Raw genomic sequence first — 23,091 nt, 5'->3', positions numbered from 1 at the left:
CTGTGGGATACGGCACCATGTTAATATACGATTTTCTAGCCTAAAGGCAAAAAGAAATCTACTCTCTTCATGTAGGGGAATCGAAAAGAATGCCTGACACAAGTCAATCACTGTGAACCATCCAGCTTCGCATGGGATCTGGAACAGTATCACAGACGGATTCGGTACCACTGGACAACATGGAACAACTATGTCGTTTATTTTCCGCAGGTCTTGCACTATCCTGAACTTCCCACTCGGTTTCTGCAGTCCCATAATGGGTGAATTACATGGACTACCCATGATCTCCACCAGTATTCCCTGCCTAATCATAGACTGAATCACAGGTTTGATCCCAGCAATCGTCTCAGGCGACAGTTTATACTGAGGGGTTCTCGGGAATTCCGCGTTTGGCTTAACCTGTATCTTCACTGGTTCCACTCCCCTGACTAAGCCGATCTCCTCTCCGCTTAGATCCCACACATCGGTCGCAACTGACTCCCTCAAGTCCTGTGGAAGCTCCTCCACTGTCAGAGCCGGGTACACTTCCACGCACCCCTGCTGATTTGCAACCTTAAAGGTCGCGTCGTCATCTCTGGTCTGTACCTCTACTCCCCTCGGGGTACAGTAAATTGTGCAATTGAGCTTACACAATAAATCTCTTCCCAACAGACAAACAGGACTAGAATCGCACACCACGAACTGATGTCGATCCCTAAAGTTTCCTATCCTGACGGGAATCGGTTCCGTCAAGGGGCTAACTAGTCTCTTGTTCGCCACTCCAACCACTTGTATACTTTCTCCCGAGAGGGCTACCCCCGGAACTACTGCTGATCTTATGGTTGACCTGGTAGCCCCCGTATCTACCAAGAAGGTAGTAGGGCGTCCATCGAGTTCGGCTTCCACAAAGGGTCCCTTCTGATCTACCTCTAGTATGGCCCTGAGCAGGCAATCATCGTCCTGACCCAAACTTAACTGCGCCAGCAAATCTGCATCCCTCTCCTCTTCCACTTCGAACATGGGCATCTGCAAATAAGTCCGAGCTCCCTGCTGTATGTTCTGCATCCTGGGTGGCTGGGGAACCTGCACCTGCGAGACGCCTGTCCCCCCTTGCATCGTTCTCGGTACAGTCACCGTCTGTACCTGTTCCGCCCCAGGGACCTGACCCATTCCTCCCTCCATCTGCGGCTGATTATAGGGGTTCAAGGGACACTCGCGCCTCCAGTGTCCCACCTGGTGACACTGGTGACAAGCAGTCGTCTTCTTCAAGATCGCTACATCTATTCCTGTCCTAGGGTCTACGGGTCTCGGCCTTCCCTGACCCTGCATATTCTGATTCCCTGTCTGATAATTTCCCTGTCTTCGCCCCACTGGACCCCCATTCGGCGGTCCCTGAGCCGCTTGCATCTGAATGAGCAATAAGTTATCCTTCATCTTCTTGTGCTTTGACTCAATCTCATCCGTGCAGTACCTGGCGTACCGCAAGATCTCGTCTACGGGCTTATTCTGCCAACAGATCAAGTGCTGCTGTATCATAAGACTGACCTCGGGCTTCAACCCCAGCACGAACTTAGACACAAACTGTCCCATGTCCTTTGTTTCCAGCTCATCTAACCCACTGTACTGCTTAAAAGCTTTCAAAAGTCTCTCATAGAATTCATGTACTGTCTCCTTGGGCTCCTGCACTGTCCTGTCTATCTTCACCCAATCGATATCTTGGGGTGAAACCTTCGATTTCAACCAGGTAATTACCTTATCGTACAGCCTCATTACCACGGGCGACGGACCATTAGTAACTATGTTCCTATCAGGCTCATAGTCCGGCCAATCAACAGCAATTTTACATGCGTTCCACAGATCTCCCGGAACTACGATATCGAATAAGGTGTTCAGATCTATCCACAACACCTTCGAAATCTTAACGAAACGCTCAACTTGCTTGTACCACTCTGCAGGCTTCTCCCTGAGCCTGGGAAAATCATTCGTAAATGATGCCAAATCCCCCCTGCTCCATGGTACATGCACATATCCTCCATTCGCCACCTCTCTCAAAGGAAGGATCTTTACCTCCTGCAAATCTCCTTCAGAGCTCCCTCCTTTCGCTCCCCTAGAATTCTTTTTCCTAGCCCATTTCTCTTGCCATTTGTCGAGCATCAGCCATATTCTCATAGCTACAATCAATTCCTTGGTATGTGACCTTAGACCAACAACCCTTTTCTCTTCCAATTCCCGCTCGGTACAATGCATCCGATGGCTCCCTTGCAATGCTCTAGTCTTGGATAGATCCACCCCATATTCTCTAGCCAAACCCGCCAGTTTCTCATGTGCCATTCGTGCTTTACGAGTCACATCCTTTGCCACAAAAAGCAATTCATCGGGAGTATAGGTCAATACTCTCTCCAGAGGTAGATTCCCATATATTATTTCATCCGCCTCTGCCTTAAGTCTTACTACATCTATCATTCCTGCCTTCAAGGCTCCTTTCAACACCTGACAACTTGCTCCACGTCCCTCACCATACTCGCATTCCGATTCCTGCTCTCCCCTTTCCTCTGGTAGTTCTATGGGAGCAGAGTGGCTCTTAAAGGCAACTGGGGTTGTCCCCGCTCGGCCCATATTCCAGCTCATTTGCTTCTTGGGCGATACCCATAACCCTAAATCTGGTCTCGACTCCATCGGAGTCCTCGGCCTCACCGGTCTCTCGTCCTCTTCGCCCCTAGATGTGTCCGACACCGCTGCTAATGGTGTACTCCATTGTACTGGGCTTGGAGGTCGGGCCGTTGCCCCTTCCAACTCACTTTCCCCACTTTCTCGCCTAGTTCTCTCTGCCTCTCGTTCGGACCTCTCTCTCGCCTCTGATTCCGGGCTGTATATAGACACAATCGGTCCAATGGTGACCGGTACCCTCAATGCATCCGGTAACCTCATCTCTCCTTCAATCCTTCGGCTGGTCCCCGACTGACCCTGTGAACTCGCTGTATCAAACGAGACCAACCCTTCCACTCGGGTCTCGGGCTGGATCGTTACCCTTCTAGTTTCCTCTCTCTCGCTCCACCTATCATCTGCCTCATCCGGGTTATAAGGGGGTGGTCTCTCGTCTAGCAATCTTTGCAATATATCATCATCAGAATCACTATCCTCTTTCTGTGCTTTCCCATTCCTTATCCCCGTCTCCTCCATTATCGCGGGATACAGTTTCGCTTCCTCAATTGTCTGCACTCTCCATCTTTTCTCTGCTGCGTCCCATTTGGCATCCTGAAACGCCCTAATCGACTTCCTCATCCTCTCCTGACTTCTTCCCTTTTCCTTATCATGCGCTGCTCGGATCCACGCATGTAATGCTTCAAACTGTGCTGGTCTTGGCAAGGGTTTTAAGGACCCCATCACCGTCTTCAGTTGGTACAGCACCGCTAATCTAAATGAGCCGTACCTCGGGAAAGCTAATTCCCCTTCACCTTGTGTAACCTTGTGCCAATTCTCGATCCAAACGATAGTATGTAACCCCACATTCTGTGCCATGTAATGTGCCGGTGTATCCTCGGGAGGAGCTTCTTCTCCCCCGCGGACAACCACATGCCTATCACCTCTACACAACTCTCGCAAAGCCCTAAGACACTTCATAATGAGCAAATTCGATCTCGCGCTCTATTTACTTCTTATTCTCAAATCCTCCAATAACAGCGCGACTCACACCAACCGGCCTATCACAGCGCGACACCCTCTGACGTCACCTTCCTTCGTTCGCAGCAGTTCCCTTCTCCAAACTCGTTTCACGCTTACTCGCGTCCCATTCATACACTGAAATAACCAATTAAGTTATTTCTCTGGCTGTCCGTCCACAGCCTCTGACTGTCCGTCCACAGTCTCTCGACCTTGTTGACCTCGATTGGCGCCCGTCTGCCCCCGTCCGGCCAGACAAAACGCCTCTGATAGGTTACTAACACTCCGATCTGCTCACCACAACCCACGACCAGCGTTAAGTTGCCATACACACACGCATTCGCTCCCCCTATCTCGGTCCAGGTGATCGATGGTACCTCACGATCTCCTTTGGGTGGTCAACAAAATCTATCTCAGGTGTCTTCTACACCACAATTCCCGGGCTGCGCGCGCTCACAGCCTGATCTCACAATCACATGACATACACAACAACTCCGCAAGACATCACACAACAAATCAACACCGCAATCTACAACCACTCATTATGTTCATACTCACTCCTGGAACTGCTGCTTTCTGCCGCGCTGCTACTCGCCGTCGATGCTCATCTGCCGCCGTCTGCTGCTCGCCATCTGATGATTCAGCATCACTTATCGTCTCTTGGGCCTCAAGGGTCACTTATCCTTATCTAATCTTCCCTCGCTATCAGTAAGGAACCATCCTCGTTTGCTACCAACTGCTCCGGCCTATTTTAGTATCTCGCAATTATCTACTGGGACCCACTCTGGTCAGATGGAACTTTTTACTTGCCTAATAGCATGGAGGGAAAATTACCGTTATCACAATTACAGTCTGCAATTTTCCATAATCAAAGACTCGAAACTTAATCTCTTGGCTCTCTGGTTTTTATTATCAACATGAAGATTTGGAGATACAAAGTCCTCAACACGAGGCACAACAAGTACATAGGCACTAACACAAAAGCTACTCTACGAAGAATCCGCATCCGGCTAAAAATAACTAAAAGTACAATCTCTAAAAGCATGAGGTAGAACACTACCAAGCAAATGTCGATACTAGGGACACTGAACCATACCATCTCTGTCCCTACTCTGTACTAAGTGACATCCCTACATAGCAATCCCTTGAGACCCTCATCAGAATAAAAGGTGTCAGAGTGAAACTTCATAAGAAGACTTCACTTAGAGAGCTTGGTCTAAGTTGCCCCCTCTACCCTTCGCCTAGCCGTCCTCTGCTTTGGGCTGCCCCGCTCTGCTCTGCCTCCACCCTCGGGGCGCTGTCCCTAATACAGTACCCCAAGTCTCTGAACACGCCCTTTGCGCCTCCTCTCCTTCCGGGGTCGTCTTTCAGTACTTTTCCACAGAGCGCTGTCCAGTTCCATCGTCCATCGCTTGGCCTTGAGTCCCAGACGCCATCCGCACTAGGAGTTACGATTGGCACATTCCAATACACTCCCATGTCTGGCTTTCTCTACATAATTCAAATTATGAACAAAGAGCTTCTCTACTAACGAGCAACTGTCCTTGCACCTGGGGTGAGATCATGCAAAGCAGACATTCTTCACATCTTTTAAGTTGCAATTTACTACAGCCTAAAACCTCTACTGGAATAAATCCTTTTTGGCCTATTGCCCTTGGCTAACATAAGAAAATACCAGGCCTTTCGCCTCAACGATATATGCGAATTCTGGCCACTACTTCGGTTACACAAGCAGGTTTCAATCACAGTATTGACATTTACGTCCTTCTTTCATGTGTGGTCAACCTAAACAACCTACAGACACGAAGTCTGGGGTACACATTTCTAACACCACATTGCATTTCCCGTAGCTAAACACTATACATTTCTCTAATACGTTTACCATGTGCTTGTACATAGCTAGCACTTCTACTTAAAATCGATATAGGTTATACAGTTGTAATACATTGCACACGAAATCCCTGAGTACACATTTGGTTATATACGGGTGCCGACTAACCGTGAATATGACGCACCCCTACAATTCTCAAACTTTTAAACGCTACATCACTTGTCTACGCAAGACGTGTGTTTGGTTCATAAAACAAGATGGCCAAGCTTCAATCAATCAATCATGGGTTTGTTAAGCGCGACTACTCATCAGGAAGGGTCTCAGGGCGCGGGGGAGGAGGAGGGGGAGGCGCAGGGTCCTGTCCATGATGATTCCGAGGTTGTCTGCGTGGTCCGTGGGGGTGGGTGGGCTTCCGAGGGCAGGGGGCCACCAGGTGTCGTTCCAGGCATTGGGGTGTGGGCCCAAAATGAGTACTTCTGTTTTGTCCATGTTGAGTTGTAGACAGCTGCTCTTCATCCATTTGGCGGCTGCTTTCATGCTTTCTTGAAAGTTGTGTTTGGCTGCGTTAGGTTCGTTGGATAGGGAGAGGAGGAGTTGGGTGTCGTCTGCGTATGAAACAATGTTGAGTCCGTGGTTTCTGACGATGGGGGCGAGCGGAGCCATGTAGACGTTGAACAGCGTGTGACTGAGGGAGGATCATTGGGGGATTCCGCAGGTGGTCGGTGTAGAGTCCGAGAGGATGGGAGGGAGTCTGACCCGCTGCGTTCTGCCAGAGAGGAAAGAGCAGATCTAGTCGAGTGCCTTGTCCCAGATCCCTGTGTCATGAAGTCTGCGTGTTAGGGTGTGGTGAGAGACTGTGTCGAAGGGCGCTGAGAGGTCGAGGAGGATGAGGGCTACTGTCTCTCCTCTGTCCAGGAGGGAGCGGATGTCTGTTGTGGCGAGGACGGCGTTTTCTGTGCTGTGGTTGCTTGACATACTTTGTTCTACACTGAATCCTCAAGTCCCACCGCTGCCCTTAATGACTAATGCTTCAGCTAGGTAATGAAACTCCCCTCTGGGTAACTGCCAAATTGGAGATACCAGAGCATTCCTGGTCTTGGGGATGCTCATCCATGCATTAGGTGTGGCATCCCGTAATACCCTACCTGGCATTGTGTTAAGCAATTCTTCCTTTCTGGAAAGTGTATAGTATTCGACAGTTCTCGGATATGTTCTTGATAGGGATGTAAAAGTTGTATAATCGATGCCTTGAAACATTTGGTACACCAACCTTTTTACTGAAACCATAAATCATGTCTTTGTGGAAGATTGTTAGTATCCCTTCCGCTAATTACACATCTGTCTAGGTATTATCTCCTCACTCTTTAATGCAATAAACAGAATCTCGACTCTAAGAGTGTATAGTTTTAGTATCGCATTTATAGGTGCATTCCTTGAATGGAAATGTCCCTTTATCTAGAAACGTAATTTCTTTGTTGCAATTTATTTTAATTGTGCTCAACATTGTTATTTCTAAATCCTTTAAAATCTGTTCTTTTGCAGGATACGCCACTTTTGCTTCCAGATGTTAAATCGGCTCTCTTTTAACAAAACACCTTTAAGGTATAAAGTTACGTTTTAGATCTGAAGAAAATAAACTGTCACCGCTGTAATTTTGAAAATTCATAATGTTTCTTGGTTAACTGTACAACTGTAGCCTATATATATATATATATATATATATATATATATATATATATATATATATATATATATATATATATATATAATACAATAATATATATAAATATATTGTTTATCTACAGTGAGCTAGTACTTCAGGCTGACCCTATGCATACAGAAATACACAGTTATTTGCAGAATTCGGAAAATATATGCATTGTAGATCAACAGTGTATCCAAGGCAATTGTTAAACACATAACTACCTGAAAGTTAAATTTCAACTAAAAATAAGCATTTGCAATGCAATAGGTCTATCATTTGCTAGAGCTACTGACATTCTAAATGACAATGTTTTTTAGCTATGTGTTTTGGTTTGCAGTGGAGTGGACGCATAAAAAAACTAGTAGAGCACGCTTAAAGATGGAGTCCTTTGACCAATGTACAATATGAAAACTAAAGATTTGGGGCACTGTGCTTTGCTTTCAAGAACAAGATGAGGGGTTGTGATGTCTAAGCAGGTTAGGGCAAGTGGTCCACAATGACAGGTGAAGTATATGAAGAGAGGCCCATAATGGTAGATGTGGACTAATGATGGTAGATCCTTGGCGGCAGGGTGGGCTGCACTGGCTTGTGGTGCATAGCGAAAGTGTTTGGGGTTTACAATTATGCAGTACATTTGGGTGGGGGTAGTCTGCAGATTACCAAACTACTTTACACCCACCTGGTACCATCTCAAACCCTCACCTTGGGTGACCACCTAACTCATGCCATGTTCATCACCGGTCCCATTCGTCTTGTGCGGGCCTTTTACTTGCAATTAATTACCACACAAAGTATTGTTGAAAATTTAGTGTAGGTAAACCAAGACTACAACATCCAGAATGCATCAAGCAGACACAGGAAAACCCAGTCCGGGAGAAACAGCGTTAATGAGTACATGGAGCTCCCCCTTAAAGGCACTGCATGTAATAATTTCCAGCTGCTAGTAACATTTCTCCTCCCACGGATGCCGCTACTCCTGTACCATAAACCCCACTGCAAGACCCACCCTTTGCCTTACAACATACACACAGGCTGGCCCTTTTTAAACCACAGACACCAAAGATTGCAGGACTATCTTTTAATCTCTGTTAATAGGAGGAGCTCGAGTTAGGTGTGCCCAGGCACCCTCGTGCTTATGGTTTCTAAGCACTGCAATCTCTGGCTTACTATTTCAGGTTTAAAGAATTATGATAGTCCAGTCTATAGTATGAATATAGTTCCAGCGCCTGTGATGTATGGCAGAGAAGGGGGGGGTCTGCGGCATGATGCGCGGTCTGGGATTCTTTGGGGAGCGACTCGCAGTGTTGGGGTGAGGGGTTCATGGGTAAATAGAAGTCTCCATGGTAGACATCAGAAGTGTAAGTGAGGTGTTATGGGGGTAAGGGAGGGGAGCATTCTTGCTGGCAGTAGGGGGAGTGAGAAGGGGTGGATTCCTTTGTTGGGGAGGGTTGTTCAGTTAGAGGTTAATGATGATAATGTAGGCTAAGGGCAGGGGGGCTCGGTCACTCACCGTCACATGCCAGATCTCCTTCCCACGCTATAGCAGCGACAGACTCGTCAAGGCCCGAGTATCCGACTCTTCGGGAAATCCAAGGCCAGATCGTGATAATAATCCAATGGGTTTCCAAGGACGGGGGTGTAGTGAAGGTAGCTACATACATTGCTATGTTAGCATAAGCGCGTTAGCTTTTAGAAAGCCATGTTGCCACTTTTGCTGCTTTTGCACGCGACACTGCAGATACATGTTATTTTTTGAGAAACTGCTTGCTTGCCTTTGCTTCACATGAGAACTGTCTGTTGTTCACCTCCCTAGACGTGCACTGCGACCTTGGTCTGAACATTGTGTGCAAAACACTTTGAGCAGCCAGACAATGTATGTTTTTGAATCCAGGTTGATCGGCCCACTCTCTAGTCATAATATGCACACGGCTGCAAATACCTGAATGTCGAGAGCCTTTAATATTACAGTTTGCATGTGTTTGAAACACATTCTGGAGAAGAACATTTCCAGGCGCAGAGCAAAGCTGATCCTGTGATGTGATCCTCATAAAGCTGATCTTTACGATATGGGGTTCCCCATTCAAGCCTAAGAGACCTTCTACTAGTCTAATAATATTAGTTTACTAGCGAAAGGAAGGTGGCTGTATGCCACTGTCATTTATACTATGATTTCTCCTTTTATTTTCTATGGTGTTGTAACAATGCTGATGGTTTTAATTATAATCATTTGTCTGCTTATGTTAGCCAAAGTACTGCATCTTAGGACACGTAGTTTATAAAATAAACCTTTTAAAACTTTACCGTGTCTCTGATTACTTTGTTGTGGATTGATATATGTACAATAGCGAACAGGTATTTCCGATTCCCACCATTCCTGAGAATACTCTTAGTCCCTTGTTCTGGGTTGTCTATACATTGGGACCTCCGTGATGATACGGATAACGAATGGGACACTGATGCTGGTTGGATAGGGGTTCTGGGTGCTGAGGTGAGTCTTTGGTACACCACAATTCACTGAGGTCCTGGTTTCCTGCGCATAGTTCTGTGCATAAGCAGAATCCCTGCAACATGGCGCACCTAACGTTTGGTCTTTTGATTTGAAACGCCTTAGTAGCGCTGCAGGGATGTGGAATTCCTATAGCCCGACGCCCGGGACATATTGTTTGGGGTCAAGGGCAACAAGTTTCCATGTGTATTTTGTCCTTGGGACAAGCAGGCCCAACCCTCTACATCACAAACCCTTTGACTGCCAGTTTATAGTCCCACATGATGGATCAGTGAAAGCATTGCCTGCAGTTAAGGTAATATTTGTTTCCATGTTTTAACGCTGTTCAAACTTGTATTTTTAAATCATAAATGCAAAACCATTATTGTTAGGGTGAGCGATCTAAGTACATGTTGTAAGCTCAGACTACTGCATACTGCTCCCAGAATGCTCTCTGATTAGATGCAAATATATGGAGATGCTTGAAAGCAAGATTGATTATTCTTTGCTTTCAAGATAAAATGTTCACAAATAAAGCAAAAACATTTAGCTAAACTACTGTAACATTTTAGGTAGCGTTTTTCTGCAGCATCATTTAGTAAAATGTGTTGATGCATGCTAGTATTTCCCAAAAATATTCATAATGGAAAATCACTGTAACCAGTTTTAATAAGATTATGGGAAACATAAAAATAAGCAAACATTGGTAAAGCCAATTGGTCTGAAATTGTTGGTCAGTCTTTTGGTTTTATCAATGCGTGACTTGTTTTGGCATGTTTTTTTGTAAAACCTTATTGGTGTGGGTGCTGCTGGGCCCTCATCATTATAACAAACATTGGCAAAAGCAAAAATTGTTTCGGTCTCAAAAAGCACACATTGCCACAGTAGTTCCTGGCACTGAACAAAACGACTGTGTGTCAATTATGCTCTTTGTGAAAGAACAGAATGCTGTCATTCACAGTGAAGCTAGCCAACTGACAGAGTGAGACATTTTAATAAACACAACATGTCATGGTTAACGCCAGACCTAATTAGGGGGCCAATTATTAAGTAAAGTCTCAAAAGTGCACTTATGTCCTTGCATTAAGTGCAGATATACGACTTTCCTGAATTCACAAGACTTTACAGAAGTAGGCCAAGAAATAGTAGTACTAGAAAATATTTGTGAACTACATTTTAGCATGAGCAAATATGCATGTGTAGATTTGCTCATCCGAAAATCCGAGCGTTTGCATGTTTACTTCCCCTCAAACCACTTTTTTCCCAACCAGGAAGAAGTTTTATGTCCGCCATTGTCAGGAGTAAATATCCAATCTTTCTCAGTATGGGAAAAGATTAGAGAAGAGTTGGTGAAAACCCTTAAAACATGCAAGTTAGTAGGTTTGCACAGACTCAAAAGGGCATTCCAACCCTGAAACTGTTGCTTAACTTCAGCGCCAGTATGTAGATCTGTGGAAACGTGGCAACATAAGGGAATTGCTAGTATTCATACTCTGCTATGGAAGGAGCCCTGGCATATTCAGAGAGGCTATTTCGGAGTTCTTATATAAGGGTATTGCTGCCATTATTTGTCACCGCATTGCATGGCAGAAAAGTGACAAGTGGATTTTGTTTCAGGACAAGTAGATTTATGAAGTAACCTGCCCCATGGACAAGTAGATATTTTATTAAATTCCACACCCCTGGCAGCGCTTATATTATTCCACAACACCCTCACTCTTGTTTCCGGATAACGGGAGTGACGGATTTTCACCTACCTGTTAGTAACATAATAGGTTCATACAAGCTTGTAAATTAAAAAGGTGTTTTTATATTTCTGAACCCGTGTGCTACAGTAAATTACATTGTTGTTCTTCTCTGTGTCCTTATGGCGGTTGAAATTGCATTGCATAGTCGTACGCCTTTGCGGCATCATTTGACGCAGTATGGGGTACCGGACGATGGGATGGATGTTATTTTTGTGATGAGTGCTGATGGCTCTCACCCTTATGAGTTGTTTTATTCTTGGGTGACGCTCCCGGCGGTAAATGCGGATGATAAAACGTTTCACTCGTATACTCACACACGGGTCCCAGCCAATTATACGCCATATAGGACACTAGAGATTCCACTTTCTGCCTGGCAGCATAGCATTTGGTTTAATGGCGCCCTTCCCCATGCGGTTGCACCGGCTAGACTCGGCCCTTTGTCAATTCCAGGGGCCACGTGGCCGGTGCTGGCCGGCTTTACGCCTCACCCCCGCTATTTGACTATTGCGGTGGATGAATTGCGTACACTCCATACAGCCCTTATTACAATATATAGGGCTTTGGTGCAATACGTTTCGCGCAACGTGCAGGTGGGGGCAACTGCTGTTGCGGGTCTACCAGCTGGTCATCCTGCGGTTGTTATTAGCCCAGTCATAGTTAATTCGGTGATGGGCAAGCACCCCCAGAATAAGGACGATTTGCCTTATTGGCTTGCCGAGAAATTTGACCAACTGGAAGCAGTGTTTCCACACTCTACGACAGTGGAGAAACACAGAATACTCACCATAAGTTTGCCCAGGGACTTGGTCCCAGAAGTGCCCGATTGTGACACCTGTGGTAAGGTTTTTGCAGCGGTCTACTCGAAGTGCTTTGGCACTCCGTCTATGGCCGTGCTCCCCTCCGTTATTAAACGTGTTCAGGATAATCACGGTCCGGAGGCGGCGGCTGAGTTGGGAATGCGACTTGTCAGGGTATTCGACGTAGTTGCCTCTCTCGTCCTTGGTAATCTCAAGGGAGATGCGGTACAGTTCCAAGTGGCTAATGGCTTAGCCCGCGTCGATGAACTCGATAAGCCGAAAGAGTTGCCTAAGATTATTGCGGAAGCATATCGAACTATTGGCCGCAGTAGTTTAGGGGTTAAACCAACTATTGTCATTCCTGACCTGATACAACAAACTAAGGTGAGCTCGTCTGTTAAAGACGATCGTCCTAATTTCCCAAAGCAAAATTGGAGACAAAAGAAACAGGGAAAGCAGCAACAGAAGCAGGGGTCTCGTCCTGCGTCTCCCACTCAGCCACCTAGTGAGCGCACATACGATTTGCGTGATCGCACTAGTATTAAGTCACCTGATAGATTTCAGGTTACTGAACGTTCTCCTCGTTCTTCACAGGATACATTGGCCTCACAGTCCGGTGGAGGAGAACGTGGCAGAGGTCGGGGTGCCCAGCAAGGTCATGAGCAACCCCGTCAGGCTGAAGGTAGAGGCAAGCAAGACGAGTTTGCACGTCAACGTCCCCCATTTCAAAAGAAGAACGTTGCTGCATTAACAGCAAGGTATGCCACAGATAGTACGGACGCAACTTCTGAACCTGACATGGGCGATAACGCTGCTCGACAGCGTGGGGAGGTTACAGTAGTGCGGCAAGCACTACGTCCATATCTGGACGCGCTAGCAACTGACACGTTCATTACTGTAGAAACTGCGGATACTAGAGTGGCTCCCCCTGACAGACTATAGGACATAGTCCTCTTAATAGAAGGTGACATACAACGCACAATTCAAGGGATTTTTTGGGATAATCTGACCCCTTCCTATGACATTCTCTTGGCGGAGGCGGACTGGCCCCCGACTTTCATTTTAGATGCTCCTAGAGGGGAGGAGGTTATCCTCCCGTCCTTTGCGCATACAGTGCCAAGGGAGCATGCTGAAAGGTTTGCCGCGGAGTGAGCTCAGGGGCTTGCACCAGCTTTGTATCGTACTCAGGTAGGCTGGGATAAATTGTTCCCCAGCCATGAGATTCCCTTACGGTCCATGCCCCAGCCACAACCCCAATATCCCATGCGTCGCGAAGCGAGATCTCACGTCGCGGAAATCCTTGATCAATTGGAATATCAGGGTGTTATTGAAACATGTGCGTCACCAATGAATAATCCTTTGTTCACTGTGACGAAGCCTGATGGGTCGTACCGCCTAGTTTTGGATTACCGGCACCTAAACACTCATTGCCGGACATGCGCGGTACAGAATACCCACAGTTCTGCACTAGTGGATAGTCTTGTACATAAACGATTTAAAACCACGCTTGACATATCCAATGGCTTTTATAGCCATAACCTGTCCTCGCTTAGTAGTCAGTGGACAGCGTTTACATCTGGCGGCAAGCAAAAACTATTTAAAAGATTAGCCATGGGCTATAAAAACAGCCCTGGCGTCTTTGCCGCACGTGTAGTCTCTCTACTGGAGAGCATAGACCCTGATGCGTACTCGTATGTTGATGATATCTATCTCACAGACGACGAGTTGTGGCCGCATCTGTGTCGCGTTGATCGCATTATTGTAATGTTTGCAGACTTCGGTTACAAATTCAACTTTGCGAAGTCTCACATTACAGAGTATACAGTGTTGTTTTTGGGCTACGAGCTCAACATTGAAGGTCGAGGACTGGCTCCTCACTTTCTGGAAAAGTGCGCATGTTTGCGTGCTCCGACAACGTTGAAAAAATAACAGTCTTTGCTGGGCTTTCTGAATTTCGGTCGTACGTATATTCCTGATTATGCCCAGCGTATCAAGCCGCTTTATGCCTTGGTACAACCTACTTTTTCCAAATCGAGCTGGCTGCCAGAGCATTCAGCCATTTTACAATCATTACAGGCTGATCTTCTAGCTTCAAAGTACTTACTGACGCGTGATAATCACACAAACCTGGTAATAAGAATTGTGCCAGGCGCAGTGGGTTTCACATACTTAACGTTCAATGAGGGCGACACCGTCCCCATTGCATACAAATCACACCTGTACACTTCGGCTGAATTGCGTTTTTCCTCCGTCGAGAAAGTTTTGACGGCGGTACAGATGGCGATTCTGAAAGAACGAACGCTGTCGCAAGGAAAACGCATGTTGGTGGTAACACCATATCCTGCCCTGGAGGCAGTGACGAAAGCAAGTGTACCTAATTCTAAAGCTTTGCATCCACGTTGGATACAATGGGCCACTTCCTTGACATCGCCAGATGTCACCTATATCTTTGATGCCTCATTACAGACTCAGGAGTATTTACAGTATGAGTTTGTTCATCCTGCTCCTCTGTCTTTGCGCCCGCTCGAAGATTACCATTGTGTCATTTATACCGACGGTTCGGCGCAACCGGCGACTGGACCGAAGCATGCCTATTCGGCAGCCTGCGCAATTGTGGCAGGTACTTTCATAAATGGTGAATTCCTATCTGATGTCGTGCATACGCAGACATTGGGCGATTGTACCGCACAGTTAGCAGAGCTACGTGCTCTGGTGCTTGCACTGGAGTTTGCTGATCCTCGAGTCACTACTCTTATAGTAAGTGACTCATTTTACTGTGTTCAGTCATTTAACGACAATCTTTTCTTTTGGTCTCAAAATGAATATCGTGATTTCAAAGGTAGCACAATTAAGCATAAAATGCTTTGGGTTCGAGTCGCAGAACTTAAAGAACATCTGCCTCTCGTGAATGTAATTCACACTCTTGGGCACCAACGAGTTGGTGTCCACGCTGTTGGAAACAATTTAGCTGACGAAGCAGCAAAAACAGAAGTGGCGACATATTTAGTAGCGGCAGTTACAAGATCCAAAAGTAAGATCGATGATAGCATCTTGGCAGCTATTGCTGCTACAGAGAAGGGAGGTAATTACCCGAGAGGGTTCCCTTCTCGTTACCATTATCACTTAAGTCCTAATAAAGTCCCATTAGTGAGAATTAACGACGTTGGTGACAGATTGATTCCCAACGCGGACTGCAGACCATCTCTGATATCAGCGGCTCACGAGGGCATGGTGTCTGCCCATGCCGGCGTTGCAGCAACTGTTTCTATGTTACAACAACGTTACTGGTGGCGCGGGTTATATAAACCAGCTCGCACTTATGTTCTTGATTGTGACATTTGCCAGCAGATTAAACCTTCAACTGCTGCGTGTCCACCACAAACTCAGTTGTACATATCCAATAAACCACTTGGGTGTGTTTATCTGGATCACTGCAGTCCTTTCTCCTCTGATACTGCGTACAAGTATATCTTAGTTGCAGTGGATTCATGCACACGTTTTCTGTGGGTATGGCCACAAAGGAGTGCTGATGCCCGTACTGTCATCAGGGATTTGCGTGTCTTTGTGGGAAGTTTTGCGTGTGGTACCTTTCATTCTGGTCAGGGCCCTGCGTTCGCCTCAAAGGCGTACAAAGAAGCCATGAAAAAATTTGGGGGTCCAAGTCAAATTTTCATCTCCATACCGGCCTGAGGGTAATAGTGTAGTGGAGCGGATGAACCGTGACTTAAAGCAATCTATGACAGCTAGGGTTTTAGGCACTGGTCGGAACTGGCTAGCCCATTTGTATAACGTCCAACGTGCACTTAATAATCTCCCTAGAAGGTCTCTGGGTGGGCGGACCCCATACATGATGCTCTTTGGCATAAATATGTTAGTCCCGGACCTTGATGGTCTAGACATGGCGGCGTCTGCCGCACCCTTTGACGTAGATGATCACTGTGCTGTATTACAGAATCTACAAGAGACCAGAGACAGTCTCGCGAAGGAACACGTGCTTTCCACATCTGATGCTGCACTTCAGATACCTCGAGTTGGTGACCTGGTCCGTGAGAAGGTGGAGAACAAGAAGGAGTTCGGCCCCTCTTATCGTGCCCCGGTTCCATTGCTTGGCGTGCAGGGTACAAGAACAGTTATTTTACCTCCACTTCCTGGTCGCAAGGATAACAGGTACATCTCCATTGACAATGTCAAACTACAGCGAGTGGCCGATTCTTCTTAGTATGACTCCAGCGGTTTCTTGCCCTGCGATGCTGAGAAATTCTGTGTTGGCTCCTGCTCCTAACACCATGCCTGATGTTGCCATCGAGATGCATACAGTTACTGCTCCTTTATTGCTACCACCGGCTGGTGGTCAACCCGAAGATACTGAATATGCTTATCCAGCAGATGTAACATTACCTGTTTTACAATCTACCGCAGTTACACAGTCATGTTACTCTTTTGACACTAACTCTATGACTTCCAGGGCCCCATCAAAAGTTTCTATTTTTGCTGTTTGGTTTAAAAAACATTTTTTGATTCCTCCTTGGATTTACATTTGGCCGATGCTCATATGTGTTTTTTTATTTATGTCCATCGGATTTGTGGTGGTATTTTTTCGTCTAGTGAACGGACACTACCTAAAAGAAAGATCTACAATTAGACTAATTGATGGAACTTTGGCCCCTCACTCCTTGTCACACATCATGAAAAGAGACCAGACATTTGTGAATATTACTGCCTGGCCTGTGTTAGATGGGATTGCATGGGATGCTGTTAAATTTCAAATTCATGGTCCGACTGAGGTTATCAATGTACCAAATGTATTTCGTGTTTCTATGGGGGATGTAGTTAAACAAAACATCCGTTCTGATGATTGGGACGTTCAGGCCATTGAAGCACTGTTTTCTGATTTGAAATATGCTGCATTTGATGCTGAGGATTTGTATTTAGATACTGCTAATTATGGAGAGCAGTTTTGCTATCAACATTATGGCAATCATTTCCTACATAAAGCAAATACATTTCGTAATTTTGTAAATTATACACAATGGGAATATTGTCCAACGCCAATGTTAGGCAGCTCAAGCACATTGGTGAACAAATTTGCCTATTTTACTGATTTCAGTATTTCTGAACCGGCCGCCTTTTATATTAAAATGGCAGCAGAATCTGCCTCGAAGGTTAGGCTGACACACACTAAATTATTATATTCCAAATCTTTTATGGATGATTTAGCAGTCAGGGGTTATGATCTGTGGAAAGATACTATTGATCTGAAGTATGTCTGGGGTTCTAAACCTTGGCAGGTACAAGGAACAGAAGCTTTGCATCGTGCCTGCCTTATCCCGAACCACATGTTGTTTTTGAATTCGACTATTTTTCAGACCACCTGCTTTGGATTGGCTACTTCTAAAAAACTGAATTCCCCGTCTATTCCGGATCTGGGTGCTTACCCAGATTGGGATAATCATACAGATCTGTCCCTTGATGCGTTGCAGTCGTACGTTACTAATTCATCCTTCAATATTTCCAAGTTCGACTCTGAAGGATGGTTGACTTGGCAAACGAGTTCAGATTCCTGTCAACATCGTTTTTTGGGTCTGAAGCCTGGGTATACGCAAGATCGTGTAGACCCCCGCTTTGAATCTTCTCATTCTGTTACTACCTACTCTGTTGGGAAGTTATGCCAGTCTTGGCTGCAACACTCCACCTTAGCATCTGTTAAAGTTCATTTATCTAAATTACATGACAAAATAGATTTGAATGATTTTGTTAAAGGTCCTGTGGGTGGCAGGTCCAAGAGATGGGTGTATGCTATTTATAACGAGGTTTGGAAATTGTCGCAAATTGAAGCTGCTTCCAGATTGAGAGCTATTGATGAAGCCAATATGGAAAAAGTGCTAGCTGTTATAGATAATAGCATTAACACCCTTTCTTCCAGAATTTACACATTAGATAATATTGTTTCATTCGTTGTTGATATTGTTCAGGATGAAGTGTCTGTTTTATATCATGGTCAGAATCAATTGCGTTCTATAATGCAGTTTGCATGGACATTGCAAACGTTAAAAGCTGGGAAAGTCCCCTGGGACTATATGAATACTTCATCGTTATTCCTTCCTTTTAATTTAACTGCGAAACAACAATTCATGTCCATGAAAGATGCAACATATTCATTACTGCATATTGAAAAGTTAGAACCTTTACCTTTCTCAGTGGCCGAATTGAACTCAGCTGTGGGTTAATCACATTGCCGTTTCCATTGTTTAAGTTCAGCTCGTGCATGAAACATTATGCCCTAGGCAGATATGAACCATTGGGTACTGCTTTCCTGCATGAAATCTGGTCACTCCCATTTACATACAGGTGCATGAGAGACAGTAAAGAGGTCTACTTGAAAGGCGAGGAATGTACTTCCGCACCTGATCACTCTGTAGTTTGTAGGCACATCCAATTGCATGGCGCGTGCAATGTGCACGCTCCTAATTTAGCATGCGTCCTGAAAGGGAGTCCAGTGCCAGCTATTACACCTTCTTTCACGTTGCTAGCTAACGGTAGTTATTTGCTTTTGAATAACGAGGCTTGCTGCGGAATGCTAGTGGGAATTCCCTACATTGTGACTGTATCACAGAGGGTAGTTTGCTGTAAAAATTTCCTTCTCCCACCTCCTCATGGGCGGCTGGATGTATCCATCTGGCCTTCCATTTCAACCTTGAAAGCATAGTTCAACAAGATGAGCAGAATAAGGGCTCTATTGTCTCAAAAAGAGGTCGCTCTGACTTCGTCCCGTGAAACATTTGTACTTCACGTAGCTAACACCCGTACCGAGGTGCAGGCTCTTTTAAATACTGATCTCCCACTTCATTTTGGTGCCCCGATTCAAACTATATTCAACGCCTCGTCAACAACTGGCTTGGTGCATTTTTTCAAAATTGTGGGTTCCGGCCTCGTGACCTCCTTCCAAACTATTTTTGGTGTGATACCGGCCTTTGTTCATTCTATTTTTTCCAGCGTCTTTGGAGGGCTTCCATTGATTCTCGCTCTCGTGGCAGGCGTACTGCTGTTGGTCTGCGTACTGCGCAATGGCTGCACACTCTGTGTCACGTGACAGCCTGGCCCGGCTCCTCCATCTTCGTAACCGGATGCTTGAATACTATAGAACTTTACCTCTGGCAACCCTGAGCATTGCCTATGGATTATCTTTCTGGTTTGCCTACTTTACATGCGTACAACCTGTTTTTCATTGCCTAGATTGTCCTTTCGAATGGGCTCTGGATTGGTGCTTGTCAAACTCGGTGTCTCCTGCCCCGGATTATGATCGACTAATGAGTCCATTAGCGGCTCATGAGTTGGACTGTTCTGGTGTCAGGATTATGGCCTGTGGAGCGGCACATGGAGTCCTTGGGAATTGGGCCATCGGAACGGCAGCGTATGACTTCTTGGCACAAAGTTATTTAGAAGAACACGCCAGTTGTCCTCTGAACGTGCTAGAGGCTCCAGTGGTCGAAGAACATGTATGTTCGTTTACCTTGCTGAACTGGATGGCGGAATTTTTTGCATCTCGTTCCAATGACTTCCTTTAGGAAGCTGTTGCTACGTACTGTGCTTACACATTTATGGATTAACTTGATTATCGTCCGGCTTCTCTAGCACAAACCAAACATTTTTTTTTTCCCCCTTCATTTTGGTTTTTTTAACAATGTTTTCGAACTTTCACTGCTCCTTTTGGATATACAATACATGCACTTGGTTCTGCTCTGTCGATCTTGAACTCTGCGTTCCTTATTGTATCCCTATTTGCTCGTAGTCCGATCAAGGGGGGGTGTAGTGAAGGTAGCTACATACATTGCTATGTTAGCATAAGCGCGTTAGCTTTTAGAAAGCCATCTTGCCACTTTTGCTGCTTTTGCACGCGACACTGCAGATACATGTTATTTTTTGAGAAACTGCTTGCTTGCCTTTGCTTCACATGAGAACTGTCTGTTGTTCACCTCCCTAGACGTGCACTGCGACCTTGGTCTGAACATTGTGTGCAAAACACTTTGAGCAACCAGACAATGTATGTTTTTGAATCCAGGTTGATCGGCCCACTCTCTAGTCATAATATGCACACAGCTGCAAATACCTGAATGTCGAGAGCCTTTAATATTACAGTTTGCATGCGTTTGAAACACATTCTGGAGAAAAACATTTCCAGGCGCAGAGCAAAGCTGATCCTGTGATGTGATCCTCATAAAGCTGATCTTTATGGTATGGGGTTCTCCATTCAAGCCTAAGAGACCTTCTACTAGTCTAATAATATTAGTTTACTAGCGAAAGGAAGGTGGCTGTATGCCACTGTCATTTATACTATGATTTCTCCTTTCATTTTCTATGGTATTGTAACAATGCTGATGGTTTTAATTATAATCATTTGTCTGCTTATGCTAGCCAAAGTACTGCATCTTAGGACACGTAGTTTATAAAATAAACCTTTTAAAACTTTACCGTGTCTCTGATTACTTTGTTGTGGATTGATATATGTATAATAGCGAACAGGTATTTCCGATTCCCACCATTCCTGAGAATACTCTTAGTCGCTTGTTCTGGGTTGTCTATACATTGGGACCTCCGTGATGATACGGATAACGAATGGGACACTGATGCTGGTTGGATAGGGGTTCTGGGTGCTGAGGTGAGTTTTTGGTACACCACAATTCACTGAGGTCCTGGTTTCCTGCGCATAGTTCTGTGCATAAGCAGAATCCCTGCAACAGGGGAGGGTCCGAGGTGTCGGGAGGGTCCAATGTGTTGGAACGATCCAACGGTCTGGGATCCGTGGTGTTGGGACAGTCCACAGGTTCGAGAACTGGGGCCCGACCTGAGATCCTTGTAACCAAACAGACGCACACGGCCCCGGTATCAGAACCGGAAGGCGGAGCGCTGGATTTGCAAGCACAAAGGAGGTGAAAAAACAATCGTTTCCAATTTGAGAATAATATAAAAGTGGGCGCCGTGCTAAAACCTAAAGAGCGGCTCCCGATCACAGTAATGAAAAAATAATGATGAAAGCCGGCACTGTGCTAAAATCTAAAGCGCGGCACCCGTGCATATTTAACTTATGTGCATGGCGGCCCTTGAAGCTGGCGCCATGGTCAATACAAAAAAACATAAAACCAGGTGCTGAATTAGGCACCGTGGTGACACAATATCAGTATAAAATTAAACAAGTAGTCCCTACACATAAACACTTTCATCGTAATAAAACTGTGGTTGGTCTGTGCTCCTTCTGATAAAACGGAAGTGCTGTATCAGGAGCACCAACCAATAAGGAGCCCAGAAAGCAGAGTAACACATGAGTTAACCAATTGCAAACAGCAGGCGGAATTACACTCGCTATACTGCTTACAGCCAGTCTTGCAGACAGCACATGCGCGCTGACTGGACTCGACCTAAAAAGTGTCCCTGTCCTTGTAATACGACTCCCCAATCTAGACTTGTGGAAGAATGTGTTTGACCTTAGAAAAGTAAAACAAATTCAAGCAATAATTCCCATGCTTTATTTCTGTTTTATAGTAGAATTGCTTCAGATGGTATTCTAGTAACAGCAGTTTAATGTAGATAACGATTTGACATGCACTGTATTTCTGTTTTATAGTAGTAGAATTGCTTTGGATGGTATTCTAGTAACAGCAGTTTAACGTAGGTCAGTATTAGACATGCACTGTAATCAGTGAAATTTCGGTTGCCAATTTAACAGAGCTATTTAATGCGGTTCAAATGAAAAGTATTTAGCAATGATTACCATTGGTTTCATGATTTTCGAACTTGCTTGATCTACTGTTACCTTTTGTGCCGTTATGTGCTGCTTTTCAAAATTGCTGTTTGTTATTCTGGAAGCCGATAGGCATGGTGGTCAGTGTTCTCTAGTCTCCCCCTGTCTATGCACAGCAGGGGCTTTCCTACTTGTCTAGTAATTACTGGACATACATTACTAGTATACTGTACTCCTTTGTTGGCTAGATTGTAGGCTTAATTTGGAGAATCGTCCAAATAAAATCGACTACTACTCAATTTTTTAGCGTAAGGTCTGTTTCATTGTTTCTGTAGAAAAAATGGTGACCCGTGCTTTTCCCAGCACAGATAAATTAATGAAAAGGGGGAATTAGGTAAGATTAGATTAGCCCAGTGCAACTGGCACTTATAGTAGGGGGGAGGTATGGGTCTTGCCTATATACCTATATGAAAACATACTGCGCTAATCTAACATGCCTCTGTTGTGGTTTGGAGCTACTGTGACAGCTGCCTCACCATGAGAATCCTCTCCAACTCCTGCAACTCTAAGGAACTCTTCAGCATCATTCAAGAATTCACCAACCCCCCCAGCGAAATCTCAGATGCCCCCCTCCCAGGACCTCTGCAACAAGCTTGGCTCCTACTTCCAGCACAAGATCAAGTCCCCCTACGACAACTTCAATGAACAGAAACAAGGCACCAACACTACACCTATCTCCAGCAATGCCAGCCAGCCTACCTTCACCGCCTGGACCCCTGTCACCACAGAAGACACTGCCAAGTCCATGAAGAGCATACACTCAGGAGCCCCCACTGACCCCTGCCAGAGCGGTGCTGCCATAGCACCCGAACTACGACGCACCATCAACTCCACCTTCACAACCAGCACGTTCTCTGGTGACTGGAAACGTGCAGAAGTCAAGCCCCTCCTCAGGAAGCCCTTCGCAGACCCGACGGACCTCAAGAACTGCCGACCCATCTCTCGGCTCCCCTTTGCAGCCAAAGTCACTGAGAAGATCATCAACACCAAGCTCACGAACTTCATAGAAGCTAACTCGATCCTCGACTCCTCTCAATACGGATTCTGCAGCAACAACAGCACCGAGACCGCCCTCCTAGCCACCACAAAC

General features: G+C 45.6%; 1 protein-coding gene across 1 annotated transcript in view; it reads left to right on the top strand.

Moving 5' to 3' along the window:
* Positions 1 to 23,091, top strand: part of LRRC56 (leucine rich repeat containing 56) — a 943,429-nt gene that overhangs the window by 138,298 nt on the left and 782,040 nt on the right. Inside the window, exon 3 of the mRNA XM_085644809.1 lies at positions 7,013 to 7,072. The gene's annotated coding sequence lies outside the window, so the exon portion shown is untranslated. The remainder of the gene's footprint in view (positions 1 to 7,012; positions 7,073 to 23,091) is intronic.

This window comes from Triturus cristatus, chromosome 3_1 (genome assembly GCF_964204655.1).
Source record: "Triturus cristatus chromosome 3_1, aTriCri1.1, whole genome shotgun sequence".
In the NCBI taxonomy this organism is placed as follows: domain Eukaryota; kingdom Metazoa; phylum Chordata; class Amphibia; order Caudata; family Salamandridae; genus Triturus; species Triturus cristatus.
Note: the sequence above shows the minus strand (reverse complement) of the source record. Positions and strands in the feature narration are given on the sequence as shown.